This window comes from Chroicocephalus ridibundus, chromosome Z (genome assembly GCF_963924245.1).
Source record: "Chroicocephalus ridibundus chromosome Z, bChrRid1.1, whole genome shotgun sequence".
Lineage (NCBI taxonomy): Eukaryota > Metazoa > Chordata > Aves > Charadriiformes > Laridae > Chroicocephalus > Chroicocephalus ridibundus.
Window position 1 is genome coordinate 63,838,554 of NC_086316.1, and position 11,653 is coordinate 63,850,206.

Here is an 11,653-nt window from a genome sequence, read left to right on the forward strand (position 1 = left end):
ATACAGGCAAAACATTCTTACAAGGACATTGTTTGGAATAACAATAAAGCAGATTTTGTATTACAGCCTTGACTTGGAACTATCTGTCTGATCTAACAACTCTGTTGAAGGTCAGATTTACTAATGAAGTCACAGGTAAAAAAGAAATCCCTTCTGAACAGCTTGCTTACAGTCACAGTGTGTTGTCATTGAAGTGCCCTTTTTTAATTCCATTTAAGAGATTATCTGTGAGGACCAGAGTTCATATTTTCCAAACATTCCATCAATGTTGCTAATTTCTGACAAAGTAGCTGTGAAGGACATAGAAAGGTATTGTAGAATGAAACAAATAATTTGAATAGTCTGTAGGTGATGTAACTAGAAAAAATGGCAACCATGCAAAATGAAAAATGGTGTGAGAAACAATCAACAACTGTCAGTTTGCATCAGTTAATTATAAATGCTTCTCTGTATCAATTCCAACTTATTTTTTAATAGGAAAAGCAAAGGTAGTTGCTTCATTGTTAAACACATGCAGATTTCTCTTTATTATCCTCATCTGATGGAGTTTTTTTTCCTCTTTGATATAAAAAAGATTCAAAAGTTGTATTTCTTCACATTCCATTTAAAAAGTAGCATGTAAGAAAAGAAAGTAGCGTGTAAGCAATGAGTAAATCCTATTGGCTTTGGAGAAGTATACTTCCAAATAAAGGCAAATCCTCCTCCACTTGTTCAGGAAAGCAGTCTTCAGTAGACCTACTTCAGTAGAATTCCTTCTGTAAACAAGGCAAGCAGGATTCAATTCTTTTTAAGTGGGTATATTCTAATATAATGATACTCTGTTGATAACATTATGCACAGGGTCTCTTGCAGAAGCAATAGGAATATTGTATAAGCTACTGCGTCTGAAAAGAATTATGGCAATTGCAGCCTAGATAGATGTATCCAAGCTAGCTTTAAATGAGCTGGCTTGGATAACAATAATATTGAATATACATTTCTGTAGGCTGCTAGTAGTACAGATGGTCAGTTTGCACTGAAGCATATAAACAGTCTTCTCTGCAACCATCAGCTGAGTGAGCTACCGTTCTTAATTCAAACTTGACCTGCACTCTACCTTCACTCTATTGAATGTTCTTTCAATATATACAGATTTTCTCTTTCTGCGTCACATATGACCTCCATTTATGCAAGCTTAGCCATAAAATATTTTGCTTCTGCAGATTTCACCTGGTCTTATGGTAAAGAGCTGTAGACAATAAAGTGAGCAGCTCTTTTGGACTTTGACCATCATTCATTTCTCCCAGCTAAAGACTTTGATTGCACATGTTTTCTTCATCCTATTTTAATATCAAGTTCCTGTAAGTATAGTAAGCATAAATATACAATTAATATTTATGATTCAATGTGTGAAAATTCTGTTTCAGTAGTGGATTAGTTGTCACAGAATTGAAGAATGGCTAAGGTCAGAAGGGACCTCTAGAAGTCACCCTGTCGAGCCCCACTGCACAAGCAGGTTCTCAACCTGGGGCTGGTTGCCCTGGATCATGTCCAGACTTTTGAATAGATTCATAGAATCATTTTGTTTGGAAAACATCCTTAAGATCATTGAGTCCAACCATAAACCTAACACTGCCAAGTCCACCACTAAACCATTGTCCTAAGAGCCACGTCTACGCATCTTTTAAATACTTCCAGGGATAGTGATTCAACCACTTCCCTGGGCAGCCTGTTCCAGTGCTTGATATCCTTTCAGTGAAGAAATTTTTCCTAATATCCATCCTGAACCTCCCCTGGCACAACTTGAAGCTGTTTCCTCTCATCCTGTCACTTGTTACGTGGGAGAAGAGACTGACACCCACCTTGCTACAACCTCCTTTCTGGTAGTTGTAAAGAGCAATAAGGTCTCCCCTCAGCCTCCTTTACTCCAGGATAAACATCCCCAGTTCCCTCAGCCACTCCTGTAAGACTCATGCTCTAGACTCTTCACCAGCTTCATTGCTCTTCTTTGGACACACTCCAGCACATCAATGTCTTTCTTGTAGCGAGGGGCCCAAAACTGAAGACAATATCGGAGGTGGACTCTTGATATCTACAAGGAAGGAGGCTCCACAGCCTCTCTGGGCAACCTGTGCAAGTGCTCAGTCACCCTCACAATAAAAAAATGTTTCCTGAAGTTCAGACGGAGCCTTCTGTGCTTCTGTTTGTGCCCATGGCCTCTAGTACTGTCACTGGGCACCACTGGAAAGAGTGTGGCTCTGTCCTCTCTTCACCCTCCCTTCAGATAAATGTACGCATTGTTAAGACCCACCCTGAGCCTTCTCCTCTCCAGTCTGAACAGTTCCATTGTCATTGTAAGCCATCACATGCTTAGGGTCATGAGGGTATGTCATACAAATAAGTATTTTTTACCTTTGCTGTTTTCTGAAAATTGTTTTTGTATGGCAGGTTTAATTAGAGGAATGTAAGTTTTTGGAGAAGGCATTTATGTGTGGGATTTTTGACATCATTGATTAATCTGCTTTCTGTTGATTTCAATGTGAGCTACTACAGACCATCTATCCCTTTTCAAAAAATTATAGAATAAAAATTGCACCTCTCACAATAAAAATAATCTGTGTTTATCTTTCTTTAGAATTTTCTTTGCAACAATGTGATTGAACTCAGAGTAATAAAAATAAACAAAAATCTGATTTAAGATGCTCTCGAGTCCTCAAATATGTATTATGTGAGACCTGCTCGATATCATAATTCAACAAAAATTCCACTGGCTGGAGTAATTTTTTGAGTCAGACAGCCTGTTTGTGCCAGTTCAAGAATGTAAAGAATTACATATTTTTTCAGTCTGCTTTGCAAAGCTCATATTGCCATACAAAAATTGGATAGCAATTTTGAAATATATTATTCTTGTTGGTGGAGTCCACTGTGTTCAGTGCAATGTTATTTCAAACATCACAATGAGTTCCTAATCAGGGAAATGTCTGTAAAAATATCATCATTATTACTGTATCAAATCTGTTTATTTTACTTTTTTCCCCCCTATCTTTATATGCAGACACAACTGGGATCAGAAAATCAAAGTGTATTCTTTTCTTCCAGTATTCAGTAAAGGTGTTGTGCATAAGCCACATTTCACTGATAAGGAGTTAAATCCTTCTTTCTCCTCTATAGGTGAGCAGATCTGTTGCACCAATAGACACAGGAGAAACTTACTATCCTTTTCTTTATGTCAGATTTTCTTGTACTTCAGTGAACACAACCCTGTGCAATGAGGGCAGAATTTAGATCTCAGACTAGTAAAATTGGTGGGTTATACACATCCCACACTGAAGGACCTATGTTCTTTTATCAGTATTGAAACAATGTGAAGGGGTAAAAAACTGCAGTCTGTGTTCAATTATAGTAGTCTTCTTCCAGAATCTTTCTGCAAAGCTGCCCTGAAAGAAGACTTAGCTTTTGAAGGTTTCAGTTGTACTGGTACCATGCTCTGCCAGGCCCCTGCATGGAACCTATTTAAGGCATTGAGAATTGATTCTAGATCCAAAAATGGTGCCAGTGGTGGGTAGAGGGTACACTAGACTGCATGAAGACACTTTCTTTAATCTCCATATGTGTAAAATGGGAAAAAAAACCCAAACAAAACAACAAAAACCTGATTTGAGGACTAAGAAACAAAAAAACAGATTCACGGATCACCTAACTACAGAACATGTCTCATGGGAACTGGAGACACATTAGAATATAATCCTACTGCTTCTATACAGAACTCCAAATATATATGAAGTTAATTTTTAAATAATTTTTTTTTTTTTTACTTTTAAATAGTAGTAACATGCTTTAAGATCACAAGTTGCTATTTTAACAGTCCTGTACTAAAGCCACATTTCAATAATGGCCGTAAAGAAATACCCAAATTAAGACAAGATAACTTCTCCCAACTGAGATGGGCTCAGGCCACAACCAGACTGAGATATCTGCATGAAGAAAACTGTTGAAGACGGCTCTTGTGAGGATCTTTACTGAATAATGGAAAAAATTATGAATATTTACATCACTTATGTCTTTAGCAAGATGTATGAGCAAAATAAAAATTACCGAATTTGTCTCTTCCACTAAAATGACTATGAAATGATACGAGAGGATTGTCATGTCATCTATTCAAGTTCCCACTCTTTACAAATAGTTTTGAGGGATTTTCCTCTTTTTGATATATCAACCTGTTCTACTCAATAAAATTTATTAGAATAGATTCTGATAAAATTTCCTCTGTTACTGAACTGGTCATTCTGTCTTTGCACAGTTCCCTTCAAGAAGATGCGAAGGTGCCCAGGAGAGATAGCCAGCTCTGCAGTTGAGAATATTTCTTAATTCCATGAACTAATTTCTTAATTCATCCACATATGGGAGAGCATTTAACGATAGATTTCCCTGGCTGAGTGTACCAGTGGACATCATATACAAGTGGCTGTCTCCTGAAAATTATAACCTCTATAATTTGCCTATAAAAACATTGACCTTTCCTGCCCACTCACTTATACGACTTTGCGTAGTCTAGTCTATGCGCTTGCACATGTATTTCAATTTCCTCTTTGTGCATATCCCTTCAAACAATTGAGTCATGATTCCTTAGCTCAAACGGCAGCAATCTTGATTCTTCCAGTTACAGAATTCACCCATTTTGTCCTTGTGTGTTGAGCAAGAGGCAGCCTTTACAAAACTAAGATCCCTTTGGGTTGCCTGCATATGTAAAATGTTGCAGTAGGGTAAACCAAAGCAGCTTACATAGAGCAGCTTACAAGAGCTAAAAGAAAAAATATGCTTGATCTATTTTAATTATTTTTTAACTGAATTAACTTGAGTCAGTAAGTTATCTGGGTGACATAGACATAAACAGGAGTTCAACTAATTTAAGTGTCTTTGCAATAAGGGCTTTTTTATAGTTTAATGAGCAATAGGGGAAAATCTGAAAATGCTCCTCCTCGGAGGCTCAGAAAACAGGAGGCCAGTCAACATGATGTTAACTTTCGCTTTAGAAATGCAATTTGGGCTACTTGGCAGTAGTACAGGAGAGTAAAACATTTTCCAATGAAATTATTGTCCTTGGTTTTTTTTACAATTTGTTACCTAAAGATTACATGGTTATGTTTAAAGTTCATAGTTAAAATTAAGATTTCCCTGTGCTGATATCGTAGGCTGCACTCTGATAAACCATATAAATCACAGCTTGTTTTGACACTTACAAATGATCAATTAACTTCTGTGCAATTTGTCTAAAACACCTGTTGCAAACTATTTTATTATTGTAAAGGTCTTTGATAGAATAGGATCACAGGGCTTTTTTATATTGGTTCTCTTCTCTGTGTACACCTACCTCCAGGTAAAACCGGGATTTTTTGTTTGTTTTGTGAACACATTAATTAATATCATTAAAATAACAGTTTAAAAATCTAGCGCAGATGTATTGTATTTTGAATCTATTAGGCAGTCAAGATAAACTCTTATCTCAAGAATTTGATTCTTCCAGAGTTTCTTTTAACAAAAACTAATATGTCAGATTATAATTTGCTATTAAAAAGTGACAGATTTGAGGTGTGTTAGCCAGCACCCTGACAAAGAGGCGCTACCACTGACTCTTGTGCTCTGAGGTGGTTGTTTCATGGTTGCTTTAATCTGACCTTTTCACTACCTGCAGCCACTTGTTCCGAGACCCTTTCTTGTGCAGATCTTAGCATTGAGATGGGTAAACTGGGCCTGGGAACTGATCCAGCTGATAACAGCAAAGTAAACAAGTAGTTTAAAAGAATACTTTTCAGCTGCACCACTTTCCTGTTCTGATTCATCAAATGACCAAACAAATGTTCGTGTGTGCTGTGGATGTGCTGATGAGGGTTATGTGGATGATGTAAATCACTTCCTTCAGTAGCAACCTGCATTTATGTTGGGATTAAAGTAATATGAAACCATATTGTAAATATACCCAGCAATGGCCTTAACCAGCAATGATGGATGTCTAGTTCCATTGACAATGTTTTGGAAATGATCCTAGTTACATCTTATAATACTTTCAAGATTGTTCAGTAGATCTCAAATGACAATGTCTTAAGCAAATCCATCTGCATTATGTCCAGTCATAGCAAAGTTTTCACAGAACGATAAGAACTGCATCGCAGTTGCTGCGCTCAGAACACACTCAGGAATGAAAACCAGGGTATGAGACTAAGCAGCAAGAAGAAAATGCTGTGCATGGCTACACATAATAATTTTAAAGATTTCATTTGTCATAGACAGAGACAAACTTTCAGTGGTTTTTTTTTGGTTGTTTTTTTTTTTTTTAGTTTGGTTTGTGGGTTTTTTTGATACTGCATGCAAGAGCTGTAAGGTAAAATCACCAAATGCTATGTGTAGCACTTAAAAATAATTACACTAGATCTGCTGTTTCATTAATGTTTCAGCCTTTCTTGGCATTTTGGGACCTGCTTAACAGGAAGCAGGACCAGACCAAAGCTTTAGTGTGTGGTACATATAGCATGAGGCATGCCACCGGAGTCTGCAAATCACATGAGCATTATATAATGTGACAAACGTGGATTTTTCCATAAAAGGAAGAGATTTTGTCTTTGGCTATTCCCTCTTCAGTTTCTCCTCCCTGGTCTCTACTTTTTCCAGAACTGGCTCTGTGTCGTTTCTATTACGTTTTTACAAAATTATGGAATATGACACAGATGATTCAGCCTTGTCACATGTATTTGATCTAGTTGTTCAATGTAAACACTATGCACTGATTCTCAAAGAAATCACTGCCATAGTGATTACAAAAGCTACTAGAAATGTTGTATCTACTTTTTCACCTTGGAGGTGAAATTATCAAAAAAGGCATCCTGGTGCTGCCCTCACATTATGGTAGTTTTTCACATCATTATAATCTGTAACCACTAGGAAAAATGGTCAGTTAGCAAGTAGAACTTCTGTGCTTCCAGTACAAGTTAGCATCTCTCTAGACATTTTCTGTAAAACTCTTTTTCGAGGTTCAGGTTTTTTGAGAGATAGATTTGCCCTTGGTAGATACCACTTTTGATATGTTTTCCTTTAAAACAGTTAAGTATCTTGAGTATCTTAATGGAAAAATTATTGCACCATCGAGATTTTTAGTAATAATCCAAGAGAGTACAATTATTTGAATAAGATCCTTTTGGAGGGATGTCTTTCTTGAGTACAATTCATAGCTTGTTTGAGTAATTTCTGCAAATTTATTTTCTAATTTCTTCCTTGTAGTCTTCACTTTTGCATTCCATAGGACTTTCCCAGGGAGCTTGTGATTACTCTGAGCAACTCCCGGCATCATGAATTTGGACATCTGAATATTGAAAAACTGTTTTTTATTACAACAGATAGGAATTTCTCTGATCTAGAAGACTGTGCAACTTTAGCCAGGCTTAATGACAAGGTCAGGATTTTTTTCTCTTTTCCTTAAGCCAAAACAGAAAATATATAACATTTTTTTGAGACTTTGTGGACTCTAGATAGTACAGTTATAGATACACAGAAAATTCTCTTTATAGAGAACTGTGCTACATTATGTTTGTTGTAGGGCTCTGTGCGCAAGAAAATGGACCAATACCTTTGGGGGAATAAGTTGATTTAGATTTACCAAACTATAGTTGTCTAAAGGTGACTGGATTTTGAAGGTAACAAAACTGTGGTGAATGTTTAAAACAGAAATACTGGGGAAAAGTTTCCACAGTTGTAGTAACAGAGCAGAGAGAAATCAAAAGAAAGACCTGTTTTCAAAGGACAACCCAATCTTGCTCTGTAATTTTATGACAGTGAACAGCATAGGAGAGATCAAGTTGGATAAAATAGAGGTGAAGAAAACATCAATGTGTACCAGCCATGAATTTCAATCAAATAAAGGAAACTTGGGCAGAATCACATTTCTGTTAATGTATTTGAGAATTCTGTAATGATGGGAAAGTTCACTCATCTGTGTTGTAAATAGAATAAAATTTGGTATTGTGGATACAGATGAAAGTGTGAAAATACACATTTTCATTGCTAGGACTATAAGCAATTCCTACTTGGAGCAGAAAGTACTTAATTATCTTCGCTGCTGAGAACTGTGTACAGAGAAAAAGCAACTGTTCATTTTTTATATGTCCTTTGTATGTTTTGTCCTCTAATTTTATCTATGCTTAACTGTCCAAGTTTCAGTGCAGTTTACTGTGTTTTCTGTCTGTTCTTTCAGGCTTTGGGAAAGTATTTTCTGTACATATTTCACTGACATCTCTGTCCTTCATGCCAGACCCTTGCCCTCTTATGTACTGGTGGCACAAAAATTTACTTGTTAGCATTTGCTGATGTTACAGAATATACCTAGTTCAGTGGCAAACATTGAGAGGGAGGTCTCTTGACTGAAGGAAAAACAGACCCTGAAGTTCTCACGGGAAGAGTAGATGAAACGCATTAGCATGCAGGCATTAACTTGCTTCTTAGACCACAGACAATACTGAATAGAAGACTGTTGCACAAATATGCTTGCCTAGGTCATTGTGAATGAGAAAACTGACAAGTATGTTCAGCCTTTCAAAGTGAGTTACATTTCTTGAGTCATAATTGTATAAAGTTGACCATATGACTGTGGTAAATGTCAAAATCAAGGACACTGGCAGTAGGCTGGAAGAACATGTTGGTCCAGGGGTGGAAAGGGGAGAGTGAGCAAGCATTTTCCCACAGATTAAATGATTTAGTTTGAACTGCTGTGATTGAACATGGGACTAGCACTTGTGATAAAAGGATTTTTTCTGAAAGGGCCTTGTCACATGTGTCTGCTCTTCAGAACATATGCTAAGGAAAAGACATCCAATATGGCATCTCCAGGAGTTACTTAACCCACCTAAAATCCCCAGACACACTCTTGGGTATTGGAAGAAAAAAACAGCTGTTCAACAGGCGTGTCTATGACTTGTAAAATTCATACTCAGACTGTCTCGTAAAGATATGCTGGAGCTGCAGATTCCTTCTGAATTTACACCTGACAAATGCTAATGACCAGGGGAAGGATTCCTCCCGCAGGCCAAAGCTACTGACAACACACTGTACTGCCATTTGCCTTGTCTGGGCACATGGGAATAGGCTCTGGGAAAATGCTCGTAACAAAAGTGGAGACTTGTGTTGAATGAGTCCTGTCAAACATTTAGGTCCAACAGTCCTGAAGGAACCGCAATCCAGCTGCGGCATCAGAATGGTCCTTGTATCCTGCCCACAGAAACAGAATGGCTGCCCTGGATTGAAGGACAACACACTGCATATGGTACAGACCTACTGAGAAGGGAAGAGGAGCAGTGGAAGGGGTTTCTCCTCCCCTATAAATGGAAATGATTTCTAACAAACTTGAGGATCACTAATGGAAAGAAATTTTTATTTTTATGTGGCGTGCCAGACTCTGTGTTTACTGTGTCTCTGGCTGTATAAAGTCTATTACAGTTCTGAGAAGCTGTACCTGCCTGTTGAGTCAGAAAAATATGGGGAAACAAGAAGACAAATAAATCTTTGGTGTTGTATCTAATAGGCTTATTTGCCTTAAGTTTCAAACTTGACTAATTATTTTATTATTTTAGTGATTTCATGCATGTACAGATCGTTCCAGTAGAAAGTGATTCATCACTGAACATGATTTCCATTGCATAAACTATTGCACAATGGCTGAATAAATCTATTTTAAAGAATACACACTTCCCCCCATGTGATGCATGACATGCAGCTGTATATTATTTTTATAATCAGTAATACTGCAGGGAGACTTCTAAAAGATTAGATGCCTCTAGAAGATACTGCTGACAGCCTTTAAGTGTTGCATAGCAGGAGTGATTGACAGCGTTTAGGCAGACAGAAATTACAAACTCTGAGTGTCATTTTTTTATTCACATTTAAGAAGTAGAATCTTATTCTTTATTGTTACATTTAACATGAAGATTCGGTCCTTAAAAGAGTAATTGTCTATTACCCTGCATGATGTGGTATGCATCAAAGCAAAAGGAACATAAAATACTGTCATCTGATCTTGGCAGCATTTTAGCATTTGCTATGTATTATTGTAAAGTAGAGAATTTTACAGGTAATAAAGGAGAAAAACATCTACAAGAGGAGAAACAGGTTTTTTATAGTACAGACTTATGTGTATGAGGTAGTTAAGATTCTATGTTTACCTTTGTAATATTTGAGCACAAGTTTGTCCATTCTTCCCTGTTACACGGGGCATATATGATTTAGGTAGCATAGAGACAAAACGTAAAGGTATAGAAGCTTGTGTTCATCCTTTCAGCATTAGCAGAAGGACCCAGAAGTCCTTAGAGAGAAGCAAACAGTGTTTTAAGCTTTCACCAACTGGCCTATCTTGGAGGTGAGGTAAAACTTGGGTGCTGCTGATGTTCAAATTAGTCTTGCAGAAGACATACATATATAGACATATATGGATTTTTCAGCAAATACACTGGTTACAAAAGTCCTAATCTAATGGCTCCATATAATTGAAACTTGTAGTAGTCCTGGGCAAATTGCCGCAGTTGGCTTATCCTGGGCATAGTGAGATGTGTGTTGTCAGACCAAAACCAGAAAGCTTACTGCCCTAACCTTACTGCCCAGCCCCTTGACAGCACCGATGCCTCTGAAGCAAATCCAGCTGATCACTCATGAAGCAGCTCAGTTGTTACTGAGCCTACCAAATTAAGCCTCACACAAATGCAAGCAGATGGACAAGAGAAATAATTGCCTATGTCAGACACTATACCAGAGCATCTTACCTATCAGTCATGGAATTCTTCACCTAATTTCTAGCATAATGCATAAGTAACCCACAGACTACAGATCTATTACCTTTTGGCTGGCTTGAGATACGGGATAATATCATTTGATTTCTTAATTTTTTTTCTTCCAACACATGATCCTGAATGAATCTCATACTATTCTGAAGTGGTGGCTTGAGTCTTATTTAGGAGGAACTAATAGATAATTAGAAAAAAAAACTAGTAGGAAGTGTTTGCTAATCCGTTATATCAGAAAACTAATGGGAATGAAAATACTATTGAAGAAAATGAAAATTCCTTAAGGAACAGAAATTACGAAATAACACATAGAAACTGTTTAGATTTGCATATTCAGTAGTCATAACCATGCATGCAGAAGTAAGAGTACAAAGGCAGGTGTTAAAAAGGAATATGTGAAAGAACGTAATTAGCGAAAGAATCTTTATTGAAATCAGAGTGGCAAACTGACAAGCTGTGGAGAAAAAAAAAAGGGTAACACAAAAAGGGAGAAATATGGCTGCATCTGCTGTTATTTAATGAGCAAACAAGCACAGGTATATAACAACAAAATTAATAAGACTAACCTTGAAAGTAAATGACACAAGAAAACACCAAGAAACAGGCATTCTTCTGTAACAGAAAGGAACAGATAGGCTTATTCTGTAAAGGGGAGCAGTGTTCAGATAATCATAGGTGCAGAAAAGGATGAAACTTTCTCTCAAAGAGCCATTTATTAGCGCTTTGTTAATGAACTTTTCTTTACAAGGGTAAACAGACCATAACACAAAGGAAAATAAAGTATTTGTATATGCTGTATGACTACAGGTTGCAAGGGCTGGTGAAACTCTGGTTTGTTGAAGAAATCCTGAGCAACC